This window comes from Triticum dicoccoides, chromosome 2B (assembly GCF_002162155.2).
Source record: "Triticum dicoccoides isolate Atlit2015 ecotype Zavitan chromosome 2B, WEW_v2.0, whole genome shotgun sequence".
NCBI lineage: Eukaryota > Viridiplantae > Streptophyta > Magnoliopsida > Poales > Poaceae > Triticum > Triticum dicoccoides.
Window position 1 is genome coordinate 799,058,448 of NC_041383.1, and position 10,396 is coordinate 799,068,843.

Sequence of the window (10,396 nt, forward strand, 5' to 3'; positions counted from 1 at the left end):
AAGTTACATCCAAATTTAATCGGGGGAACCCCGTTAAACATTTTCAAAATCCTCAAAAACCTAATAGAAAAAAAGTTACGGGGCTTGTAAGATCTAGAGTGGAAAAAATTGAAAAATATTCAAACAGTGGGCAAACTATGGTCAAACAATGGTCAAACTAATTATTCTAGAATATTAGTGTTACTAAATAATTATTTTAATTATTTCAATTTTGGTCAAATCTGGTCAAACTGTGGTCAACTGTGGTCAAACTGTGGTCAAACAATGGTCAAACTAATTATTCAAGAAATATTAGTGTTACTAAATAATTATTGTTTTTTAAAACAATAGTTTCAAACTCAAACAGTGAAATGTGTCACTTCATGCTCAAGCAAAATTCCTGAAGGTTAATAGGATTGACATCTTATTATTGTCAGGAAAACAACAAGTGCAGACTTGGAGCGTGGGAGAATAAAACCCGGAAGTTAAGCGTGCTTGGGCTGGAGTAGTGAGAGGGATGGGTGACCGGTTGGGAAGTTAGATGATTTGGAATGATGAGGGGTGATAAAAGAATAAATTGAGAAGTGATGAGGGGTGGTGATTAGAGACTAGAGGTTAAAATAATTCAGAAATTTGAAAAAAAAAATTCAATTTTTTTTTCAAAAACCTGTGGCGGCCTTTAGTCGCGGTTAGCCACAAGAACCGCGACTAAAGGTCGTCCGCCCCGACGGCCACCTGGCGCCCACGTGGACGGGCCTTTAGTCGCGGTTCTTAAGCAACCGCGACTAAAGGGGGGGGGGCCTTTAGTCGCGCCCGTTCGGTCGCGGTTGCGCAACCGCGACTAATGGCAGTTGCGAACCGCGACCAAAGGCCCTTTTTCCACCAGTGGGTTCGGCCTCTCCCATATTGGCAAGACAAGACATCGGTCTTTGAGAGATATGAAACATGCCACGATCAACATGATATCCAGATGCTTGCTGTGCCAACTCATTTGCTTTCCAGTTGTCATGCCTAGATATATGTGTAATGCTAAAACAATCCAAAGTAGAAATTATATCTAGACATTTATCAAGATAAACATTAAGTGATTCGTCCAAACACTGAAAGACTCTGGATATTTGCTGCACCACTAGTAACGAATCACCGTAAGCCTCAATATGTGTAACACCTATAGCAAGTAGCATCTCTAAACCGAATAACAATGCTTCATATTCGGCTTGATTGTTTGTGCAAAAATATTCTAAGCGGCATGAGGCTTCAAAAACAGCACCATGAGGAGATACATAAACAATACCAACACCTTGGCCATTGCTACAAACTGAACCATCAAAGTACAATCTCCATGGCACTAATGAAACAAGGTTTATATCAACATCATGCTTGTCATTAATCCGATGTTCAACAATGAAATTAGCAACAATTTGGCCTTTCATGGATTTTATAGATTCATAAGCCAAATCATATTCAATCAATGCATAAGCCCACTTGCCAATTCTACCACTAAGAATTGGCCTATGCAACATGTACTTAATGACATCGGTTTGACAAGCTACTACACAAGCACTCGGCACTAGGTAATGTCTCAATTTTGTGCAAGCATAATATAAGCATAGACATAGTTTTTCAATAGATGTATACCTTGTCTCGGCATCCAATAAGCGTCTGCTCAAATACGTAATGGCATGCTCTTTTCCTTCGGTATCTTGAGTCAAAACAGCACCAATAACACCTTCCTCTGCTGCGATATAAAGCTTAAAAGGCTCTCTATGCTTGGGTGCTTTCATTACCGGAGGAGTGCACAAATAATTCTTGATCATATCAAAGGCTTCTTGCTGTTTTGCCCCCCAAGTGAAATTAGCATCATTCTTTAACCGAAGGATAGGAGTAAATGCATCAACTTTCCCTGACAGATTGACTATGAACCTTCTCAAATAATTGACATTGCCAAGGAACTTTTGCATATCTCTCTTGCATGTTGGTGCCTCCACTTTCTGTATGGCCTCTATCTTTTTGGGATCAATTTCGATGCCATCTTCATGAATAATGAAACCCAAAAATTTGCCAGCTGACACGCCGAATGCACATTTCAAAGGATTCATCTTTAGTCCATACCTTTTCATTCTCTCAAAAGCTAAACGCAAATCGGCCAAGTGAGATTCAAAAGCATCCGATTTGACAACAATATCATCAATATAAACTTCAAGTATGATACCGAGTAAATCATGAAAAATCAAATTCATAGCTCTTTGATACATGGCTCCAGCATTTTTTAATCCGAATGTCATCACTGTCCACTCAAATAAACCAAGGAAACCAGGACATCGGAAAGCTGTTTTGTACATGTCCTCTTCAGCCATAAAAATTTGATTATATCCGGCATTACCATCTAGAAAGCTAATAACCTTATGTCCAGAAGCATCATTAATAAGCATATCGGCTATTGGCATGGGATACTCATCTTTGGGTGTAGCCCTATTCAAATCTCTGAAGTCAATGCACACCCTCAACTTGCCGGATCCTTTCTTCTCCACTGGGACAATGTTAGAAATCCACTCGGCATACCTGCGAGGTCGAATGAAATTAGCTTCAAGCAGTCGACCGATCTCTTCCTTGATCCGGTCATATGTTTTCGGATTAAACTTTCTGGTCGACTGTTTATAAGGCCTAAAACCGGCCTTTATAGGCAACCGATACTCCACTAGCTCTTGGCTCAACCCTGGCATCTCATGATATTCCCATGCAAAGCAACAAACATATTCTTTCAATAGCTCGATTAATTTAGCTTTACAATCGGCTTTCAAATTTTTGTTTATAAATGTCGGTCGGCTGACTGATCCGTCTCCGATATCTACCTCTTCTAACGGATCGGCCGATGTAAAACCTTGTCCAGGTTTATCCATGTCATCCAACTCCTCAATAGACTCATACTTATCGTTCTCGCCGGACCGATATTTTACAAGATGTTTTTGTAACCACTCGGTACTAGAATCCATTTAAACATATCATACCTTGGAGCCGATTGCATTCAGTCGGCTTTAAAGACACGGGCACAAAACCATTCTTGGTCGCGCTGAGAAAATCAAACTCTGATAAGTCACGTCCCGTCAAGCAAGTAGCATTGGGATGTTGCCAATCCACCGATGCATCGGCCAAAGCAACACAGGCCGAGTTATCCGCATGAATGACTTCCACTTCATCATCAACCCACTGAATCAAAAACTGGTGCATAGTGGATGGCACGCACTGGTTTGCATGAACCCAATCACGGCCTAGTATAACGTTGTAGTTACCTTGCACCTCAGCGACAAAGAATGCAGTAGCCAAAGTTTTGCTTCCGACTATAAGCTCCACATACATCACACATTTGGCTTCAGTTCTCTCTTTGCCTTCAAACCCGTTGAGCACCATATTGGTCTTGATCAATTCTTCATCAGGCAAACCCAATTTCCTGAAGACCGAATAGGGCATAAGATTTACCACAGCACCACCATCAACAAGCATTCGACTGAGTGGCGATCCATTGATATGACCTCTGAGATACAACGGTTTCAAATGTGTTACTGGTTCTTTTGGCTTCTCGAATATTGCGTTTTTAGGGCCAAAATCCAGTTGAGCCACTTCCCCTTCCTCATCTACAGCACGAAAACTCAGCAGGTAAGTAATATACCATATTGATATCCATACCTTCATGGACCGGTGTAGACTCATAGTCTAACATATCAGCCTCTTCTTCAAGTGGATCGACCGATTCTGAAATCTGGTCGAGTGAAGGAGAAGTAAGAAGTGTTGCAGACGATGTAATAGTTGTCGCATTGTCCTCCTTGGGTGGTGTAGGCACCTCTGTGATAGATGTAGAAGCTGATGTATCTTGTATTTGTTTAGGCCTCCACACTTGTTTTGCTGGAACCATGGGTCGAGTGTCATTGAACAACTTATCCCTTTGCTTCTCGGCCTCCTGCCCTGCCATCTCTTGACTCCTTAACCTCTGTAGTTTCCTCTTCTATGTCTTTGTCAGCCCTGGAGGACACCACTTTGGTCGAGTGTATTTAGCATCTCTCACCTTTACTTGGCTGGTGCTTGCTTCATGGTCATTAACCGAGTGCTTTGGCGCGATAGCAAGTATCGGCTCAGTCGAGTGGTTATGCACAGTCGGCTGCTGTATGGGGAATGTTTCGGTGCCCAAGATAAGTGAGTCGACATCCATTTTCTCTTTGCCTTTTCCTGACTCAACTGCTGCAACACTTGGTGACTTAACACGCCATTCTTTTCGACTTTCCAGATGCATGAAATTTCCACTCGGGCGCACCTTTTTACTCGGATGGAATCCACTCGGATGGAATCCACTCGGATGGACGTCACTCTGATGGAATCCACTCGGATGGAGCTCAGTCGGATGGAATCTACTTGGCCACATTTTTTCACTTGGATAGCTTCCACCAGGGTGCATTCTTACACTAGGATATTTTCCACTCGGTCGCATATTTTGACCAGCCGACTGATAGTCACCGATGTTCAGTCGACCATTATATGAGTAATCAAGTCGATTCCACACAGATTGCCTCTGCTCTTCTGAAAACTGCGCCCTTGGTTCACTCGGTTTCACATACTGACTGAACATATCATTCGATGGTGACCTTGGTCGCTTCAAGTGTGATGGCCGGTTCGAGCTGGGACCAGCCGACTGATTAGCATATTTGGACAGCAACATATCAAAAGTTGGCTTGACCCACTTGCGTTGCACTTTAGCTTCATTCCTCTTCCATTTGCCAACTTCTGGACTCTTGGGCTTGACAAACTTAACTCGAGTGTTCTGCTGCACCTGTGTTTGCCCCCCGAGTGTAGGATTCTTGATGGTGATCTTGATCACTTCCTTGCCATCGGGTTGCTTATCAAGCACAACATGTCTCCCCAAGACCTTGTCACCCTCCTTGTCTTTCCTGGGCTCACCAACACTGACATTAGCTTTATTAGCAGATTCGGCTACCTCCGGCCGAATGAGCAGCTTCTTCCCTTTTAAATCCATTGTGTTCATTGGATAGGGTTGTTTATCAACTTGCATCTCAGAAAAGTTCAATCGTCCATCATTAATGGCCGATTGTATCTGTCGTCGAAAAACATTGCAATCGTTAATAGCATGAGAAAAAGAGTTATGATACTTGCAATAAGCACGCCGTTTCAGCTCTTCAAACGGCGGTAAAGTATGAGATATTCTAATAATCTTAGCCTGCAGCAAAGCATCAAATATTCTATCACACTTAGCAATGTTAAAAGTAAACTTCATATCTTCATCACGATTCTTATGAATCGGTTTCAGATCATTGCAAGTAAAGGGTTTGGCCTTAGATGGCCAAACAAATTCAGTAGCAAAAACATCACCCTCATCGTCCGAGTGATCACTATCATATTCCACCATATTCATCTTTGGACGATCGGCTTTGTATCTATGCACTTCTTTGAGATCTTTGCTTCGGCTTTCCTGAGCCAAAGCCCTTTGTAAGACTTGGTTAATATTTAAGAACTCATAGCCCTCTAACTTTTCTCTAATGGGAGTTCTCAAACCACTCAGCACTAGGTCTGCCAAGTCTCTCTCGGTTATCACCAAACTAAAACATCGGTTTTTTGTTTCTCTGAATCTCTTGACGTAATCGGAGACCGATTCATCATGCTTTTGTTTAACCGATGTTAGATGTGACAACTTGAGTTCATTGTCGCCGCTGTAAAAGTGATCATGAAATTTCTGCTCTAGTTGCGACCAAACTCGAATGGAACCATGTGGTAAAGAAGAAAACCATGAAAATGCGATACCAGTTAATGATAAAGGAAATAAACGCACTTTCAACTCATTTAGTGAACCTGCTTCACCTAATTGTGCCAAGTATTGACTAACATGCTCCCATGTGATTTTTGTGCCTTCTCCATTGAACTTAACAAAATCTGGAATTTTATATCCTGGAGGGCACTGGATGTCATCAAAGTACTCGGGGTACGGCTTTTGGTAAATCCGATTCCGAGGTAACTCAACCCCAAAATTCTCTCGAAGCATCTTAGCCATCTCCTCTCTAAAACTAGCTAGACCATCATCCATAGTGGACGATGAAGCTTGTGGCAGTGGCATAGGAGGAGTATGATTACTAGCTGTAGGTAGGAATTGTGGCAGGTATGTCGACCCATAATTTGCTAGTGGTCGAGTGGTTGTAGCTGTAGGTAAGGTTGGGTTCGGCGTTGCCACCGAACCTGGCATGCTCATAATAGGATTAATGGGTGCAGCCACAATCTGATTTGTTTGGGTAGGATAATAAGCCATCGGCACGGGAGGCGTCGATGCAATAGGTAAAGCCTGATTAGGGTTTTGCACACTAGCAGCTACACCATCATTACCACTAGTCGATTGAGATGTATTCTTCTGAGCATTAGTATTTTCTATGAAAGTTTGATAGACTAGATTGTTACCATCAGCAATACGACTTTCAATCTCAGCCCACTGCTCAGGAGAAAAGGTAGTACTCACAGAAGGTTTAACCTGCTCGGCTTGAAGAGGAGGGAACTTGATTTCTTCAATCGGAGTGATGTTGCCTTGGCGATCCTTCTTGAACTTTGCAAGGAACTCCTGCAAATCCTTCTCTTCGCGCGCCTTCTTGTACTCCTCATAGACTTGGCGATGATCAGCCGATATCTCATCAAGACTGGGCTTAATGATGTTGTCGGCGTCTACCTCGGATGGCTTGGGAAGATCGGACATGGTGGATGATGATGATTGATCTTCGTTCCCCAGCGGAGTCGCCAAAAAGTGTGTTGACACACGAACACGTCACGTGTACCCTCGACGCCGGGGGTGATGCACCGCAGCTCACGTCGAAGGAGACCCGACCGACAGCGCGATACGCAAGACAGTCGGCGGGTGCTTTTGCAGACCCGAAACCCCGCGCACCCGGGAGGGACCCCGTTAGGGATTGCGGCGGCTATGGGCTGCCCTAGGTCGATTCGCTCGCCCCTAGAGCCTCGGGATTCGCAGCTCTCAAACACGAAGAACAGCGAAGAACAAGAGAGAAAAACGGTGGAGAGATAAAACGTAGACATGAAAAAGTAGTATATTGATTTGTTCGATTGTGTGTTGTTTCAATCGGCCGTCACCCCTAACATATACAAGAGGCGGCTGGACTTCCCGTACAAGAAAAGGATTCATCTAGGCTTTCTTTACAAGAAAATTACATCAATTCACGTCCAAAACCCTAGTCAAATTCGGACTGGTTTTGTCCGAACTTTCCAAAACTGTTCGGTTTAAACTGACTGTACCTTGCGGGTCTTTTTTGTGGTGGTAAACGATCTCGGATGGAAACGAGCCCAAAAGCAATCTTGACCGTTTCGACGATACGAAAAACTTTCGTGTTGAACGTTTTCCGATTTGAGGCCATTTTCTGGGGCAAAACACTCACGCATTACATCAGACACTTGCCAAAACATGTCTGGTCTCCCGCGTCATATTTCACCTCTTGACAGGGCTGCATTCAGATAGCTCTAACTTTTGCATACGAACTCGGATTGAGATGATTTTTATATAAAAATCGACCGATTTGACGAGACGAAGACAATTCATGTAAAGCATTCCTTCATCCGAGGTTGTCCTGGAGGCTTAATTGACCAAAAAGCACTCAGAACACCTAAACATGACAATCTGAGTGTAGTTTTGGTCTTTGACATGATGCCGAATAATTATGGTCCAAACATTAAAGTTGTTCCATTCCGTGATGTGAAACTTTTCATGCTGAAAACCCTTTCACTCTGTATCTTGCCAAAATCAGGCGTCAACAGGATTATGGCCAATACTCCTACAGTACATCATAAGGTCAACATATTTACATGGTAACTTTCATTAAAACCACATACAGCAAGCAAATACTGCGGCCTCAACTGATTTCAATAAATTTTTACATAAAAAACCCCACTTGGTACTCTTCATGTCTGTAACAAACCTTCCGTCCCGAATACATCGAGACATAGGAATGTGTTTGCCTTCCCTTGTTCTGTCCAAGAATAAATGGCAGTCTCTCTGTGCAGACAGAGATACACAAGATTCTGCTTTTCTAGCGCCTCTGGTCTACACTGAACCCTACTTTCTTGCCCAGCTTGACAAACACGATCACGACCATGCTTCTGTTAGAATTTTACCGGCCCATTCCGGTTAGCCAGCATGTGCGAGGCGACTGGCAATGAGCATGCATGTGTCTTTTGTTCTCCGGTTGAGATTTGAGAATGAGAGACCTATTTCAAGAAATGTGGAGTACTGGTTGCCTCACTGCACGCCTCAGAGTTGGGAGTCATTGTTTTACTTGCGTTGTCTTCAGAAGAGTTGGAAGAAATGCTAAGAGATGGGGTTCGGCGACAAATTAACCTGGCAGTGTGGGTCGTTGGAGAATTCGGGAATGCAGAGGCGCGACGAACGACGGAACAAGCTCGTAGAATTGCTCTTACGGCAACGTCGTCTCCGTCTCCTCTGTTTGTGGGCAACTTTAGAATTGCTTCTGATGGAGAAGTCTCAGCCCAAGGTTTTTTTTTTTTGAGGGGAAAACCAAGTTTTATTCCGAGAAATCCACATGGTGTGGGATACAGTTCGGGTTGTGGGATTGGCCAAACCAGACGTGGCGTCCCGAACCCAATGAAAGTGCGAACTTGGCTAACCTATGTGCTTCAAGATTGAAAGCACGACCTTCAAACTCAAAATTACAATGAAAAAAACTAGCTGTATCGATGATTTCACTAATAATAGCTTCGTAGTTCCCTCTACTTATGTCTTTGATATCAGCAACAACTTGTTTTGAGTCCGACAAGACGATGAAGTGTTGTATATGTAGGTCCTCCGCTAGTGCCAACGCCTCCCGGCACGCAATTGTCTCCATCGTGGCCGGGTCATCCACCCCGCCGATGACAAGGGCAGAACTCCCCAAGAAAGTGCCATCTGTGTCTCTACATACCGCTGCTGCAGCTCCTCCCCGACCAGGTCTGATGCCCGCATCAACGTGTATTTTTGCATGTCCAGGTGATGGTGCCTTGGGTCGTCTCGCAGGAGCATGAGATACGCCCCTGGCTTGATTTAAACGTGGTTCGCCCTCCTGTACCATCTGAAGCTCAAGGATGAATCTGGCAATGAAAGAATTAGTAGCTTGAGGGCTTTGAAACACTCCTTCGTGGATCGCTTTTCGCCTAGCTGACCAGATCGCCCACAACGTTACCGTTATTTTTATAAAGACAGTATGTGAGCATGACTCCATGAGAGTGAAGAGCCAATTTTTTGCGTCAGGTTCAGAAGTTGCAACCAGCATCTGCGCTAGCTCCTCGTCTCCCAGTGCCCATATACATCGTGACATTGTACACTCAATGAGGGAATGTCGCCACGAATCTGGTGATCCACAGAAACCACATGCGCTACTGTCAGACATATTTCTATGCGCCTGAACATCATTTGTCGGTATAGATTGCTTCGCGAGACGCCATAAGAATTGCCTAATTTTCCCTGGCACCTTTGTTTTCCATAGCATCTTCCAACAGCCTTCCTCTTTTGACCCTGTAGATGATCCGGATGAGCCTTCCAGCCATGCTTCTCTCCTATGACGTGTTGCTATTAGCATTCTGTAGGCCGATTTTACTGAAAAAATCCTGTTCCTCTCGTAGCTCCAACTCCAGAAATCCTCAATGTTTCTGGTACACAGTGGTATCCCCCGGATAATATTCACATCCATGGGCAGGAATACTTCCTCTACCTTTTGTCTGTCCCAACATGCCGAAGTGTGATCAATCAGTTCAGAAACATAAATTGGGGGGTTCGGTACCCTGCAGCCATACGGTTGCATCATTTCATGTCTCGGAAGCCATCTATCATTCCAGATTCTTGTTGATGCACCGTTTCCAATTCGACGTATCAGCCCCTGTTTTAGTGTATCCCTGCCTTCTATTAGTGCTCTCCATATCTGGCTTGGATGCCCTCCAAGGGGCGCTTCCAGAATAGAAGTGTTTGGATAATAAACACTCTTAAGCAGCCTGGCGCTAAGTGACTGTTCATTCTGCAGTAGCCTCCATGCCTGCTTCGCCAACATCGCCATATTGAACAGTTCAAAGTCTTTAAAACCCAAGCCACCCATTCCTTTCGGTTGCGTCATAGATTTCCATGAGACCCATTGAGGCTTGTGTTTCCCATCCTTGTATCCCCACCAGAACTTCCTTATGAGCATGTTCAAATGTTCACACAATCCCCTTGGAAGCTTGAAGCACGACATTGAAAACACTGGCACTGCTTGTGCAACTGCTTTGACTAGAACCTCTTTGCCAGCCGATGACATAGTGTCTGCTATCCATCCCTGAATTTTGCTCCACAGGCGGTCTTTGAGGTACTTAAAAGCCCCATTTTTCGAGCCTCCTACATCTG